Below are 18,123 nucleotides of genomic sequence, written 5' to 3'. Positions count from 1 at the left end.
CAGCTCTTGTTCTCTGACCTGTTGGGGCACATCCCGCAATTTACCTCATTCACAAAACTCTAGGAGCGAAGCGTTGAGGACCCTCAAGATTGGGGTTCAACCTTTTTGTTTTTTAAGAAATGGAAATATGCCTGCACAGAATCCAATCTTGACGAGATAAAAACTTTAGTATTTTTGGCACGAATTCGTTGAGCAAGCTTGGTGCATCACCCTTCAGATACGGTACAGAACTCACTAACCTCGACCACAGTCCCAAAAGGACGTACATACGTGAATTCCGCAACTAGATGTATCCTTCCACACTCGTAAGTTTTGACAGATGTCCATAGTCAAATATACTCATCTCAGATTGTCGCCACAAATAATATTATTCTAGATTGTTTTATGAGTACAATAAATAATTTAAGTAAAATGTATTTAATTGAGATGAAAAGATAGTTAAGTGAACGGAAATTATCTATTGTTGCGAAATTGATATAAATTTAAGACTATACTTTTTCAATAGTGAAAGCTTATTTGTCTTTATATATTTGAGTTAAAATGAAAAATATAAATTTAAAGCGAATTTTGATTGGTGAAAACCATCGGAATGACATAGTGTAAAGGGCAAATAGGCATTGAATTGGTTTGAAAGTGAAAGCCGTAAAGAAAAATTATGAAAGAATTCTCTTGAAACAATAGTTCAAGTTATAAATTTTTGTATTATTTAAAAAGAATTAGACGTAGTGATTTATGGTACTTTAAAATTGAGTTTGAATGATTTTGCAAAATATCAAAGTCGAATTATTGAATTTATATTTCGATATAATTTCAGGATATTGTGAATTTGTTTATCCTTTGGGTTAATTTTAATTCTACTTTCGTGAATGTGACACGCCTAACCAACCTTGCAACATAAATCAAAGACAAAAGGACAAAAGTTTCGAATTGAACACTGAAGAGCAGGGCAAAAATTGGTGAAAAGAAATAAAAATATAAAAGTCAATGGCTTGGGTGACAAGGAAAAATAACACTTGGCAAATGGTCTGCACACATGAATCCCACAATTGGTATTGGTAATTTGGCAGACTGCAGACACCAAACAAGTGTCTCCTGCAGCCCTTTCCATTTAATTTTGAATTTTGAAATCCTTTTAAGCCTTTTTCCATTGTCTCTCTGGGCAAAGATTATTTCTCACTCCTTGTGTTCAGGGAGGCACCAGAACACCTCTTTCCTCTCCATTTCTCCTTTGCTACCATGTTCGGCTAGCTTATGAGGTGTTTATAAGTTTTATCTTCAGTTTTTTTTTTTTTTTTTTTTTTTTTTTTTTAACAATTTTTTCCCCCCTTTTTTTTACCTTTTTTTTTTTTTTTTTTATTTTTTTTTTTTTTTTTTTTTTTGTGAACCAAGTTTCTCGACACTGTTTATACACGTTTATTTTATTATTTCTTTTATTTTTTCCTTTTTGTTTTGTGGGATATGAGTTTTGAATTTTATTTTCGAAACGTAGTGGGAAAGAGGAAAGCATTTTCCCGTTGTTGCCATACATTTTCCAGTCAATGCTAAGCATTTTCCCATAGCTTATGAGGTGTTTATAAGTTTTAATCTCTGTGAATGATGAATTGTTGTTGCTTTTTTTCTTTTCCTTGTTTTGTGTTTGTTTTTCTAAAGATTTACAGATCTATTTTGCTAAAGAATTTATTCCAGAAGTGGGTTTTAACTTGTTTACTGGGATTGATCTCTCTTTTACAGATTTTTTTCGTGTTTCTTGTTTAGTGCTTGTTTTTCTTAAGATTTACAGATCTATTTTGCTAATGAATTTATTCCAGAAGTGGGTTTAACCATTTTTTTTAATTTTCGGATTCTCCCATGGAAAATCATTATATTAACCATGTCATTGTCTCATTATTCACGGTTAGTTCTTTTCTCATTTATTTTTACTGGTGGTTCGTTTTCGAAGAGATAAAACTGGGAAAAAAATTATAAGCATGTTTTTTTCAAGAATTTTGTCCTTAGGGTTTTTGGATTGTTTTCCTCCCTCTTTCTGCATGTATGCTCACAGATATACGTATTGAACAGTTTATCTTCTGATATCTGCATTTGTTTTTCCTTATTTTTTAATTTTACTACCTTTTAATTTTTTTCCCCTCTCAGATATTCTCAAATCATTTGTTTTCGTAATCGTATGCATGTCGGGTACGTTGGTAATCACTATTTTCTAAATTTTTTATTCAGTTTAAACTACTTTTATTTGCATCTGAAGGTGGTGCCGAAAAGTGCCCACATGTCATTAAAAAAAAAGGTGGACTTAAGGTTGTATTTGTATATTGCATTTTATTGATAATAGGTAGTCGATTCGAATTTCATATTAGCGAATTGAGTGCGTGGAAGCTGTGGGTACTGCGAGACTCATCCTGGATACCGGACGTCATCTGTACTTAGAATACACATTTTTTGACCTTTTTCTTTTTGCTTCACTTTGACCATTTGAGTCCCTGGTTCTAGGCTTTTATTGGATGGTTCAGATCCTTTGAAGTTCTATTATTCCTTTCAACAGTCTATTCGAATTTCATATTAGCGAATTGAGAATAACTTTTTTTCAACAAAAACATGAGTTGGACATTACAAAAATGTTTTGTACATGCTATGTATCTCTACTTATTAATTTGTTTACATAGGTTGCTATAATGTACGAGGATGGCACAGATGTTGATGCAAGGAATGTAGGAAGAAGAATACTCCATAAGGTCCATGAGATGTATTCTTCTTCTGATTTCAATGGTAAAGATTTTGCGTACGATGGCGAGAAGAGTTTATTTACGGTTGGTTCTCTATCACATAAAAAGCTCGAGTTCACTGTTGTCATCGAGGATGTGCCATCAAACAGTTACTGAAACTTTTATCTATGTTTTTTTGTCTTATAACCCTATATATTTTCTGAAAGACGTCTTAGTTTACAGTTTTTTTTTTTTTTTTTTATCGCTAATATGATGATATGTTACTGTTCACAGGAGACTGGAAAGTGGAAGCCTTGGAGGAGAAGGCAGCCCAAGTGAGGGTGGTGATAAGAAGAGGTCTCGTGGATTTTCTCGTTCCAAAACATGCAAGGTTGCAGTAAACTTTGCTGCCAAAATTCCAATTCAAGCGATTGCAAATGCCTTGAGTTGAGAGGAATAGATACTGAGCATTTTCAAGAAGCAGTGAGAGTGCTGGATATCATACTGCGACAAAATGCGGCTAAACGGTAAATCTTGCACGTTCTCTTAATTCTTTGTTGGGTAATAATGGTGTGCTCAAATGGGTTTTTTGTTTGCAGGGATTGCCTTCTAGTCAGGCAATCTTTTTTTCACAATCAACCTAGAAACTTTGTGGAGATAGGGGGTGGTGTCGTTGGATGCCGAGGATTTCATTCGAGTTTCAGGGCCACTCAGGGAGGTCTTTCTCTCAATGTTGGTAAGCTTCCAATTGCAGTGAATATCAACACTTATGTTTTCTGAAATTTTGATATAGAAGTCTTAGACCACCATTTTATTGGCAGACTTATCCACTGCAATGCTTGTTAAAGCTGGACCAGTCAAAAAATTTCTTCTTGACAATCAGAACGTCAACAAACTTGATAACGTTAATTTGATTCAGGTAATCCACTGTTTCTATCTCGACTTTTGCATTGCTGGGCAATTGATGCTTTCACTCGTTTCAACTATCAGCTTGCTTTAATAAACAGGCTAAAAGGACCCTGAAGAACCTTAGAGTCAAGGCCAGTGGCGGATTTAGGAATTTTTGGCGCACGGACTAAAATTTAAAAGTCAATATAATAAATTTATATATTATATTAGAGTCAAATTCATTTAATTTGAAGCTGTTCCCGACGAGGTTTTGAGACATAAAATTCATCTAAGTGATAATGATGCTTCATTGTAATTGGATCACGAGAACGGTAAGGATCAACCTTATATAAACTTTCTAGATCAGGTATCTCAATATCATGTTTTGAACAATACTTTTTCACTTCCTCAAGAAATTCTTTCCAATCATCATCTCTTAATTTGTGGAGGAGTTTTGTTGTAGTAAAAATGAATTTTATAGCGGTCAGGATGTCTTGAGATTTCCTTTGAAGGGCTTGACAAAGAACATCGGTTATTCTCATGATGATATGCATTAAATGCAAACTGAACACAAAATCAAAACTTTTCATATGTTTGTAAGTACCACGAACTTCGCTTCGAGACAATGAACACAAATTTTCAAATACTTTTCAAGTTGCATTATACATGTTTATTAAGCTCTTTATAGAGTCATAATGAGAACTCCAACGAGCTGCTCCTAATCGTTGTAAATTACCCACTTGATTTGCTCCACTTCTTGACTCACGCTCCCCATTAGCTAACATATGCTCATTCTCAATTCTTTCAACAGATTGTAACTCTGTAACGCGCTTAGGGGAAGAAGTGATAATGTTGATAATATTGTCCAGATGAGAAAAGAAATCCCAAATAACATCAACTTCTTTAACTGCATAAACCAATACCAACTGTAATCGATGAGCGAAATAGTGGACGTAATATGCATACAGACAATCTCTAAGAAATAATGTTTGAAGTCCATTCCAAGTGGCCCGCATATTACTAGCATTATCATATCCTTGGCCTCTCATTTTGCCACTTCTAATTCATGTTGAGCAAGAACATTTACAATCTCATTTTTTAGACTTGATGATGTGGTGTCGCTGACGCTTTTGATATCAAAATAGTGTTCCGTCAAAATACCTTGACCATTCACAAACCTCAAAATAATAGTCATTTGTTCTCTCTTAGATGCATCTTGTGCTTCATCAACAAGAATACAAAAGTATCCATCCCCAACTTCTTCAGGAATCATCCTTCTTACTTTATTCGCCATTATGTGTAAGATTTCGTTTTGAATACTCGGAGCAATGTATTGGGCATTTTTTGGAGCATTTTTCAACACAGCTTTATCAATTTCCGTATTTGTTTCTGCCAAAATTTTTATCATCTCAATAAAATTCCCGCGATTTAATGAAGATGAAGATTCATCATGACCTCTAAAGGAACAACTTTGAAATGCTAGCCAACGTGCACTTTGAATTGAAGTCTTTAAACGTAGACGCCGTTTCTCAACTTCTTCATTCGATATGGTATGTATCACTTTATCAATATGTTGAGACGGTTTCATTAAATCTTTAGCTCTTCTCTCACACATATTATTTTCCGAAGATCGCAAATGAGTAAGAAATACACATTTTGCTCCGTCATTAACCCTCTTCCACTGGTTATATCCAGAAGTTACCAATGCCGAACAATTGGACAGATTTCCATCATTCCGGAAAAGATAACAATAAAAGCAAGATACTCTATCTGTTGTAGGTGAATATTCTAACCAAGGAAACTGGTTGAACCATTTTGCCTAAAAGCAACGAGATTGAGATTTTCCTTGTGTTCTAGGATACTCAACAAGTATTGGTTGATAAGGCCTAGTCTTCAAATATGACACTCTAATTTTATCTCACAGATTATAAGGAAATTCTAGTATTTGCTTTCTTTTTCCCGGATCTTGTTCAAGCTAATATTTGAGGATGAATGACGTTCAACTTCCGAAGAAAATGAAGGTAGATCTTCAGTTAGTCCATCAGAGATTGTACTTTCAGTAGGTTGACCAGCCCTTTATAAAAATGAAAACAAGTTCTTATTCTTCTTGAGAGGAGGTTGACCTTCCATTTTCAATTCTTACAATTGCAAAAAAAAAAGGTAAAAAAGAAAAAATCAATCATCAATGATATTATTCTAGCGACAATAAAAAAATAATCCACTAAGTTGATAAGGCAACAACAACAATCATTAAACCAACAAGACAACAACAAAAATTATTAAACAGACAAGACAACATGCCAACAAGGCAAAAAAAAGTTGTTAAGCCGACAATGCAACATTTCAACAATAATTAATTAACTAATTTAATATTTTCCCGGCAAGGCCCCAAGTGGAGAGACGAGGGCATTTACTTACAAGTGACGAGGGAGTATATTAAACTCTTGTAATTTGCTTTTCCTACATGTTCGTTGGACCGGGACTGCGTCTATGCCTTGATAATGATAATTTGTTACATTTTTTAAATTGAAAAATAATTCAATTAAGCATGTTGATAATCGAAATCTAAGAAAACTTCGATTTAAAAAAAACTCATACTCAATAATCAATATAATATTAATGACAAATATATAAAAAAAATGGTCCTAGTTATAAAATCTAAGTTACTACCGTAAAAGTATACATTTTTTTAATATTTTTTATTTACGTTACAGTTATTGCAATTGTTTCTTTTTTGTATTTTGTGAAAATCATTCAAAATACTTTAAACAATATAAAAATAATGACTTAAAAAGATAGACATGAGATGAGATAATATCTATAATCTATTTGTGCTTTAAAGTTTAAACCACATACCACAAACAGACAAACTGACAAACAATTCTTATTCTTTAATTAATTAACTTTTGACTTTATTACTTTAAGAACCTTCCGTGTCAACAATCTATATAAAAGGCTATTCTTCTTCTTTTATTTTCTAAGTTCCAACACTTCCAGCCTCGGGCCTCCCGTTTTTGTTTTCAGATTTTAGATTTTCTAATCCTATACAACTATGGTCTATAAACTCTACATAATACAAGCCATAATAGCCATTCAGAGAGAGAGGCTTACAGATACACAAAGAGAGATGGAGAACAGTAGTGGCGCCGACGGACTAGAAGGTATTGGGCTGAGGGCTTGAGGCACTGAGCCACCTCTCCATGGCGGACTGGCGGTTCTTCGCGGTACCTACTAGAAGATATTGGGCTATGAAATCTTTGATTAGGGTAATGAGTTCCTTAATTTTATAGAAATTTTGGATTGAAAATTTGAAAAAATAGGTTGGAGATGGAGAGACCGAGAGAGTCTGAGTCTGAAAGAGGAATCGTCGTCCGGTTTGAATTTGATTTTTAACTTGTTTGGATTTGTTGTTGGAGATTAATGTTGGATTAGAATTAGATTTGGTTTGTGTTTGGTTTCGGTTTAAATGGAAAATAAAATTTATATCTTGTTTGGGCCAATAAATTAAAGTTGGGTCATTTGCTCATTTTGTTGCAACTGGGTTTACACCACACGGGCTGGTTTTCAATTTTACACGGATTGATTTTAAATTTTACATGGGCTGAACTAAAAAAAAAAAAAAAACACAAAAGATTGACTGCATTGGGCTTGGGCGAGCACGGGCCTGGATCCTCCCATGGTCACGGCTACTAACTCAAATTTAGAATATAAGATCACTGGATTGAGTGAAGAGATATGCCAAAAGCAAAAGTGAGTTCTTGCTGCTAACTTTGTCATATGCCTGGGATTTTCAACCAAGTAACTTAATGCTTAACCTTGAATTCTCTATTTTTGATTCACCATGAAACAAAGAAATGGGGAGGGAGATCCTGAATATGTAGAACTGACTGTTTCCGAGTATTTTGCTGGACATCGAAAATTAAAATTATCGAATTCTGAAGCCTATCCATGTATCAATGTTGGAAAATCGAAGGGTCCCATTTACATTCCCATTAAGGTACTCTTTACTTCATGAACTGAAGCGTAATCTCTGTAATTTTGAGTTCACTGTGGCAACGTGTTTGCTTATTCCTTTCTAGCTCTGCGAATTGGTTTCCTTACAACGATATACGAGAGCTCCTTCCGGTCAGCAGAAAGCTTCCCTTGTAGAAAGATGCCGCCAGAAGCCACAAGAACGGAAGAAAGCTTTATCTCAAGCAAGTTTCAAAGATAAGTCTTGCTTTCTTTGATTTTTATGCCGTAGATTCTAATGATTGCTGAGTTTTGAGTCCAGGCACTTCATACAAGCAATTACAATGCTGACCCTCTTTTTTGGTCTGCTGGAATTTCTATCAATAGAGAGTTCACTACAGTTGAAGGTCGCGTGTTGGCACCCCCCCCAGGTAACAATTGTCTAATCTAAGGTGGCTAGCATTCCATTAGCCATATATGGTTTGTTTTAACCTGGTTGAGGAGTGGGAAATGGCAAAAGAGCTTATCTTTTCCTTTTTTCTGATCCTTCTTATTTTCTTGCAGTTGACAGTGGGTAAAAACGAGAATTTCATTCCCCGCAATGGAAGGTGGAACTTTAACAACAAGGTATGCTTCTTTGCACACTTTCTTTTTTTGGTTTTTGTGGAAACCTTGTTATTGGTGGTATTGACACAAGCTATGTCTGTGCAGACATTTGTGGATCCAAAAAACATTAAAGACTGGTGTATTGTAAACTTTAATGCTCGCTGTGATTCGCAAAATTTGTCTAGGAGTCTAATCAGATGTGGTCGAATGAAAGGAATTGTTAGTATTTCCATCTTCTGTTAATTTCAATGTGAAACTCTATAAAATCTTCAGATTTGTTTTTGATGTTATCTTTTATTCATTTATCTCTTTCTTGTAGATGATTAGCGAACCCCGTATAGTGTTTCAAGAGCGTTGTGAGCTTTCAAATAGACTAGTGTTGAGTAAGTGTTCCCAAATTAGAAAAAGAAAAAAAAACATGTTTCTGAAATAACACCTTATTAATGGATCTCTACAGTTGGATTGTGACGTGTGTTTATTTCCTGACCATTGGATCTAATTCTAGATTTTTCTATCTATCTAACCATGAGATCTTTGAGGAAATATACACATTTAATGAGCGACAGACTTTTCTTCCAGCCTTCAAGTTTCTCTCTCTCATGTCTCACTCTCCAAAAAGAAAAAAGGGGAATTTGGCCCAATAGCCTAACTAGATAATGTATTTGGTTAAATGACGTTTGACCAATAATAAAAATAAATAGAAAATAGCAACATATTTTAATTGGCAAAATGACAAAATTCTCCTTTAGTTTTTCTCATTTCATCCTTTCATTTTTCTTCCAAATTCACCTTAAAACCCTTTTTTTTTTTTTTTTAAGTCTTCTTCTTCTCCTTTTCATCTTCTTCAATTTTAAGTCCTCAAAATTACAATCACCATTCTTACTATCCTAAAATTATATTGTTTGTTATATTCTTCACTTATTTTTTGTATATTTTGAGTATTTGAACAAAGGTTTGACTAGCTTATCACTTACATTGAAAAATCAAATATACATTTGAAGAAAGATGCTCTTATAAATCACATTTATGTTTTATTTTTATTATTAAACAATATTTAGTTAGTATTATTTTCGTATTTAGTGTGCATTTCGTGTTCTCTACAACCATTGGATGTAATAGCACTTCAACTGCTATACGAAATATAAAACACCACTCCAGCCGTTATTTGTAAAGTAAAGCGACACTACAATCGTTATCGGCTATGGTTTAATTTTTTTCTATAAAAATGACATCTAATAATAGATTCACTAATGTCTATAATACAAAAAGATTGACTAGTCATAAAGACCGATTAAAACGACATATTTTATATTATTCAGATGGTAATAGCACACATCATCACACTCATATGTGTCGATTAAGTTAATGAACATATCTATCAACTTTTGTATGCGTCATGTACATATTACAACATAAATAAGTTTCACTTATTATTTTTAGGGAACAAACGGGCCATAACTGCTTATACTCGTATTTATGCATGTAACAGTACAAGTGTCATTTTCATGTCTAGTAAAGGCACTTGTGTCCTTCCAAAAGTTTCACCTATATCCCTTTTTTTCAACAAAACAATATTTAGTAATGAACTCCCTAACGTATGTTACATAAAAAGTTTGACAATGTCATAAATAACGAAAATGAGTTCCACTATTGGTTCTCGGGATACAAATAAGACGTAGCTACTTATACTCGTGTTTACACATATAGCCATTGTTTGAGCCCCATTTTTCATTAAAATGCATTGTTAAATGGTGTATACGTTAGGAAGTTTATCAACATGTTTTTTGAAGATGACACTTATGTTGTTATCGAGATAAAATATTTTGAGAGAACAGTATAAGTATCGTTTAGAGGATGAAAAGGTCATTGAGAACGGCACGCATGCCATTACTGAGATAAAAAATTCTAAAAGAATGATACAAGTGTTGTTATCAAATATAACTTGTCCATGAGAACGTCACTTGTGACGTTACTGTAAAGAAAATGAGTATAAAGCCTATTCAAGTGGTCGTTCCCCAATTGATAAAGGTACACATAGCGCGTGAAGAAAATTTTAACACCAACACATTCCAATTTCGAAGGATTGTAGTTCCTGGACAAACAAATGGGTAAGCTTGGTTCAATCTAACATTTAGCACCAACATCGATGACTTCTTTCGTCTATGTCATTTCTATTTAACTTTTTTCTCATTATTATTTTGCAGATCTGATTTTGGGCTGTTCATTGTGAAATTCATAAAGTTTTTAAAAGCTCAATTGAATATGGATCTGGTTTGTCCAAAATATATGTCTACTTGGAAGAATAAATTAGCTATAGAGATATTTGCATGGCACTTTGATCAGTAGATTTAGTGAACTTTTTGATTTTACAATTGTACATATTTGCTTCAAGTAAAATATTGACTGTAGTTATATTTTTGATACCCTTAATATATTTGTTCTTATGCATTTCTATTAGAACGATATAATTATCGTTGTGTTTGTAAAGTTTTGTTCATGAAAACGATACATATGCCGTTACTGATATGAGAACGTCTATTAGAACGGAATAACTGTCGTTATGCTTGTAAATATAAGTCTATGAGAGCGATACTAGTGCTGTTACTAAGTTATGAAAAGATCTAAGATAACGGTACAAGTGACATTATAACGATACGCATGTTATCGAAAACGACATGAGTGTCGTTACTGAGATGAGAACGTCTATTAGAACGGAATAACAGTTATTACTTTTGTAGATATAAGTACATGAAAATGACACGTGTGCCATTACTGATATTAAATAGATCTAAGAGAACGACACAATTAGCTTTATAACTATACAAAATTTGTTTTTGAAAACGTCATAAGTGTCGTTAAATATCACCTATGTCGTTCTATTTATAAACATGAATATGAGCAGCTAAGACCTGTCCAAGCTTTGATATTCAATAAGCTGAACTCATTTATATTGCAACATAGACATATCGTTTACAAAACTCAAGAGATATGCTCATTAATTATGTTTTCTGATTAATGTAGACAATAATTTATGATTTCACCAACTTGATACTATATAATTTATGTCCATTTTACTGTTATTTGTCGAATAATCAACATTTTTGACTTCCTTAAGTTACAAGGTCAATGCTTGAGGTCGATGCGGTAGAAAATAAGCAAAATATTGGAGAAATCAACAGAACGACACAAGTGTCATTAAACGTCACGTGTGTCATTCTGTTGATAAATACGTGTATGAGTAGCCATGACCTATCCGAGCCTCGATATTCAATAAATTGAACTCATTTATGTTGTAAGATGAACGCGCCGCTTGCATAATTTGAGAGACACGCTTATTAATTATATTTTTTAACGAATGTAAATCATGACTTGCAATGTCGCCCACTCAATATCATATAATCTGTGTTAATTCTATCGATATTTGTCACATAACTAATATTTTTGACTTTTTAAAGATAGATGGTCCAATAGTCAAGGTTGTTGCAGTGGAAAAGAAGCAAAATAGTGTAGAAATCAATAGAACGACACAAATGCTGTTAAACATCACATTTGTCGTTTTGTCGATAAATATGAGTATTAATAGCTACGACCCGTTTGAACCCCAATATTCGGTAAGTTAAACTCATTTATGTTGCGAGATGGACGTGCTGCTTACACAATTTGAGATATATGCTCATTAATTATATTTTTTAACGAAAATAGATCATGACTTGCAATGTCACCAGCTCAATATTATACAATCTGTGTCAATTCTATCGATATTTGTCACATAACTAATATTTTTGACTTTCTTACGTTAGAGGGTCAAATGCTCAAGATCGTTGCAGTAGAAAAGAAGCAAAATATTGTAGAAATCAACAAAACAGCACAAGTGCCGTAAAATGTCACGTGCGTCGTTACCCGTCCAAGCTCCAATATTCGATAAATTGAACTCATTTATGCTGCACGATGGATGTGCTGCTTACAAAATTTGAGAGACACGCTCATTAATTATATTTTCTAACGAATGTAGATCATGACTTGCAATGTCATCAGCTCAATATCATATAATCTGTGTCAATTCTATCGATATTTGTCACATAACTAATATTTTTGACTTTCTTAAGCTAGAGGGTCCAATGCTCAGGTTGTTGCGGCCGAAAATAAGCAAAATATTGAAAAAATTAACAGAACGGTACAAGTGCCGTTAAACGTCACATGTATCGTTTTATCTATAAACACGAGTATAGACAGTCACGACTCGTCCGTGCTTTGATATTTGATAAGTTGAACTCATTTATGTTGTAAGATAGATGTGCTGTTTACAAAATTTAAGAGATATGCTCATTAATTTTATTTTCTAACAAATGTAGTTCAAGACTTGTGATGTCACCCATTCAATATGATATAATTTATGTCACTTCTATCGATATTTGTCACATAATTAACATATCTGACTTTCTTAAGTTAAAAGGTCCAATGTTCGAGGTCCCTGGGATGAAAAGAAACAAAATATTGGAGAAATCAACAGAACGGCATAAGTACCGTTAAACGTCACGTGTCATTCTATCTATAAACACGAGTATGAGCAGCTGTGAGCCATCCGAGCCCCGACATTTGATATGTTGAATTCATTTATATTGCAAGATGGACATGCCATTTACAAAATTGAAAAAATATGATCATTAATTATATTTTCTAACGAATGTAGACAATGACTTGTGATTTTACCAACTTGACACTATATAACTTATGTCAATTCTACTGGACTTTGTTACATAATCAACATTTCTGACTTTTTTAATTTAGGGGATCCAATGCTAGAGATCATTATGGTGGAAAATAAGTATAATATTAGAGAAATCAGCACAACGATAGAAGTGCTATTTCTATAAACACGAGTATGAGCAATCACGACCCGTCTGAGCCCCGATATTCAATAAGTTGAACTCATTTATATTTCAAGATACATGTATCGTTTACAAAATTTAATAGATATGCCCATTAATTTTATTTTCTAATGAACGTAGATCATGACCTGTGATGTCGCTCATTTGATATCATATAATTTATGACAATTCTATTGATATTTGTCACATAACTAACATTTCTGATTTTCTTAAGTTAGATGATCCAATGCTCGAGGTAATTGCAATGGAAAAGAAGCTAAATATTGGAGAAATCAATAAAGTGGCGTAAGTGTCGTTAAACGTAACATCACATATGTCGTTCTATCTATAACACGAATATGAACATCCACGACCCTATCAAGCCCCGATTTGAATAAGTTAAACTTATTAAATTTGTAAGATGGACATATCGTTTACAAAATTTGAGAGATATGATCATTACTTAATCAACATAAAAAAGGAAAACAGCACAAGTGTCGTTACTATGTAAACACGATATGAATAATTGATGCCATGCATATTTTGAAATTAATTGTTATTAAATAAATAATATTTAATTTTTGAACATCATTTTTATATTTTACATAGAAGATAATGCATGTAATGTCGTTCTACGCCACAGATAATGGCTGGACTGCCATTATCGTCCAATAGTTGCGGACGGTACAAAATACACCAAATGTGAAGTAAAATCAACTAAAACATTATTTTATACTATATTTAACAATAAAAGTACAAATATACATGAAATTTCTAAAAATACATTTCTTTTTTTTCAAATATAGTAGATATTTCATGGTAGATAATATGGAAATCAAAATTCTTGTTCAAATGATCATAATATTGGAGAAGATAGGTAAAGAATATAATGAAAAAAAACATGATTTTAGGGCAACAAGCACAGAGAAATCACGTTGATGTATTTTGGAGATGAATTGAGGAAATTGATTGGATTGAAAGGGGTGTTTGAGTCTTTTCCATGGTGAGGGTGTTTTGAACATTTGATATTATTTGTTTATTGTATTTTATAATTGAAGGCCATTTGATCAACAAGCATTGGAACAAGGTTATTTAATCAAATACATTGTTTGATTAGACTATTTAACAAAATCCCCTAAAGAAAAAGGGCAGTTTCTCTCTCTTTTCTCACTACTCTCAGATTCGGCCCCCTTCATCTCTCTCTCCTCTTTGCAAAAAGCCGCTTCTACTTAGTGAGATTAGGGTTTAATTCTTGGAGTATTTTCTGAAGGAAGAATCTGTTAACATCAAGAATATTGTAGATCCATATGGTTATTATTCTATTTCAGTTTTTTGGATGAGTCGTACCTACGGGATTCGAGTTTTGCCTTTGTTTCTTGTGATATCTTAGTGATCTCGGCCTCTTCATGTGTTGAATAGTGGCTGGTTTGTTTTGTTCCTTGGAGGAATGTTGTTTGCTGTGAAAGAAGCACCTGTATTTGTTATGTGAGAGAGGGTAATTTAGTTGCTTGTGAGATCTTTGTGATCTTGGCCGGTTTTAGTGTGGAATATTGGCCGGTTTTTTGGTGTTCTTCATAAGATAAGTCTTTGTTGCTTATTATTTTGTAATATTTTGGAACATTATTGCTGCCTATTTTGGGGCTTTATAGTGCAATCGAACTTTATTCATTTTAATGAATGCTCAATAGGGGATTAGGCGTTAGAAGTGGTCGCCGAACCTCTGGTGCTTCGGCCGAAAAATTCTCCGTGTTCATTTTATTTTCTGCACTTTATTTTTAGTTTATAATTGTGGTTTTGGAATCTTGATTAATATTAGTATCCCTCGACTTTTCAACCAGCTTCTTTTAGGGTGGATAAGATGATTGAAGAGCTACAGTCAAATCTTCGAGATGCGCCTCAGTTTCTCCTCTGCCTTCTTCCAGAGAGAAAAAAACTCTAAACTCTATGGTTGAGATATGATCTTTGCTTATTTCTCTAATCTCTGTTAATCCCTCTTATGTACAATTTGGACTTTTCTGTTAATCTGATTGAAGGGCCATGGAAGAAGCGGAATCTTTCTGATCTTGGGGTAGTTACTCAGTGCATTGCACCTCAGAGGGTGAATGATCAGTACCTTAATAATGTGCTCTTGAAGATAAATGCCAAGGCAAGTTGTGTCATCCAAACTAGACTAGTTAATAAGTTTATGATATATTTTGTACTTATCCATACTCATCTTTTCTTCTTTTTAACATTTTCCTTCCAGTTGGGTGGTATTAATTCCCTGTTAGCTATTGAGAATTCTCATTACATACCCACGATTTCAGAAGTTCCAGACTCTAATTGTCGGAATGGATGTATCCCATGGATCGACCGCTTATCCCGATATTCCCTCGATTGCCGCGGTATTTTATACTTGAACATGTTTCTCAGTCATTTCCTAAATGTGTTATTTCTTTCTCTCCTATGAGTTCGTAGCATGGAATTATATATCTGATGTGGTGTTTTTTTTTTGTACAATGGAATCGCAAAGTGGTTAGTTCAAGAGGATGGCCTCTGATTACTCATTATCGAGCTGCTTTTCGTACTCAATCACCAAAACTGGAAATGATAGATTCCTTGTTTAGGCTAGTCGAAGTTACGGAGGATCAGAAAGTGGAGACAGTGGATCGGGGCATTTTCAGGTTGGTTTGGACTCATTCATTTTATGCCTTTCAAATTCCAGTGCTATTCTGTACAGGTTATTTGGTTTTAATATAGAAGGATATATATTTGGAAAATGATTTCTATATCGGGAAGTGTCATATACTTGTCTCTTAAATACGTTTCTTTGGACACTCAGGGAGCTGTTAATAGACTTCTACCGTAGTTCTCAAAAAAGGAAACCTGAGCACATAATTATTTTCAGGTACCGTATTATCCTAATAAAGAATGCAAATGCTTATCCTTTTATTGTTCTTGCATATTGTTTCATATTATATTTTTGTTGAAAAATGCCCATTTGTAATCTGTAGGGACGAGTGAGCGAGTCTCAATCCAATAAAGTTTTGAACATTGAGCTGGATCAAATTCTTGAGGCACGTCTTTTTCTTTCACAGACCGAAAACCAATAATGGTAACTTTTAATGTGAGTCATCTCTTTTTCCATCTTTTATTCTGAGAGTTGTCAATTTTTGCAGGCTTGCAAGTTTCTCGATGCCCAGTGGATCCCCAAGTTCACAATTGTTGTAGCACAAAAGAATCACCACACCAAATTTTTCCAAACTAATGCTCCAGACAATGTTCCACCTGGTCTGTAATTATCATTATTCACCAAAAATGATTACTTTTGCTTCGTTGAACTTATCAGATAATCTTAATGTGCAGGGACTGTGATTGACAGTGGAATTTGTCATCCGAAGAACAATGACTTCTACATGTGTGCTCATGCGGGAATGATTGTGAGTTTTGATTCATATATAAACAAATTCATATATATCTTTTGAAAGTTCGGGTTTGGGACGCTACACGCTATTTTAACTTTTAACATTTCCAAGTTTACATTCCAAATTATCGATTAGATCGACCTTACGTGCCAGATAACATATGACAAATATTATGGAGAATCATATGATTCTCCCTTATCAATCTGTTCATATTTTATGTGAATTTACAATTTCTACATATTACTTGTATGGTTTACAGGGAACAACTCGGCCTACTCATTATCATGTGTTATACGATGATATTGGCTTCTCTGCGGATGATTTACAGGAGCTAGTTCATTCTTTGTCATATGTGTGAGTAACGTGAACTTCCATTTTGTTACTTGCAATATTTGTATTAAATATGCTTTATTTTCTGTTGAATTTCATCATGCCACTTACTAACAAATAGAAAACTTGAATTTTTAGGTACCAAAGGAGCACTGCTGCCATCTCTATAGGTAATGAACTCGCTAATATCTTTGCTTCTTTTTTGTTTCTTTTAATACTATGCTACTTTTTCTTTGGGTATAAACAAAACCTTTTGTTCACAGCCCTTTGCACATGCTTTCGTCCATTCATTTCTTTTACCAAGCTTTATTTTTCTGCTGCAGTTGCTCCAATATGTTATGCACACTTAGTGGCACGCCAGATGTTCCAATTCATGAAGTTCTAGGAAGAGTCTGAGCAGTCAGTGCTCGAGTTACCCAAACTACGTAGCAATGTGAGTAGTTCCATGTTCTTTTGTTAAGGAACATGGGGCACTTGGTTTCGAGAGAGAGTTAGAATAAAGAACAACATTGCCTTGTCTCGCTTTTTGTCTAAGCTGTAGCACTAACCTTCAGTAACTTTCTTTCTAATCCCAATATGATGTCTCAGTAACTTATATGCCTCCCGACATTATACTAATTTGAGGATAGTGGAATAACGATGAAAGTACAGTGTCTATTTTAAAGTTCGACATAACGTTGAAATCGCATTGGTCATTAGAAAATGTCCCCTTTGTTGGCATATCAATAATCTACAATGACAAGTATTGCAATAACATGAAAATTGATATTTTGGAAATGTGTTTGACGAGGCCTGCATGTTTGCATAGTTGAAAACTCATGAAATTTCTATAGTAGAATACTCGTGTAAAATGTGAATAGTGTTATAGTTTTTCCTCTCACAAATGAATATTGATGCAAAATGCCAGATTTAGAAGAAATATCATCTTTTGTTCTTAATGCTTTCAATCTAAAATGATGTACATCGATTCAAATTCTTAAGCAAACAATTTCATGTTGTTTTTGTTTTGCAGCGACAATCACTAAGGCAAAAGAAAAAAAAAATGATGCCTTGGACGTTAGATTTTCAGCGGGCGGAGGGGGGGGGGGACACTTGTGTCAATGAGGAAGGTTTTCGTCAAATCAGAGTTTGTTAAAAATTTCAACACCACCTACATTTAAAGTGGAATATATTCAATTGGGACTTTTGTAGGCTTTATAAGCTTTTTTAAGTGGATGACTTTTGTGGACGTTATAGATTTTTAAGTAATTTCTTTGGGTTTATTAAGAATTAATAAAAGTCTTCCATGGGCTTCTATAAATTTTGATCAAAGATTTTTAGAGACTTTTCATCTTGCGAAGTCATTATGTACTTGCAAAATTACAGTCATTTTTACTACCT

At 33.7% G+C, this 18,123-nt stretch overlaps 1 pseudogene; it reads left to right on the top strand.

Moving 5' to 3' along the window:
• Positions 1–2,666: 2,666 nt before the first annotated feature.
• LOC111412907 lies at positions 2,667–17,386 on the top strand (annotated as a pseudogene).
• Positions 17,387–18,123: the final 737 nt, after the last annotated feature.

Source organism: Olea europaea, chromosome 16, assembly GCF_002742605.1.
Source record: "Olea europaea var. sylvestris chromosome 16, O_europaea_v1, whole genome shotgun sequence".
NCBI classification, from domain to species: Eukaryota; Viridiplantae; Streptophyta; class Magnoliopsida; order Lamiales; family Oleaceae; genus Olea; species Olea europaea.
Note: the sequence above shows the minus strand (reverse complement) of the source record. Positions and strands in the feature narration are given on the sequence as shown.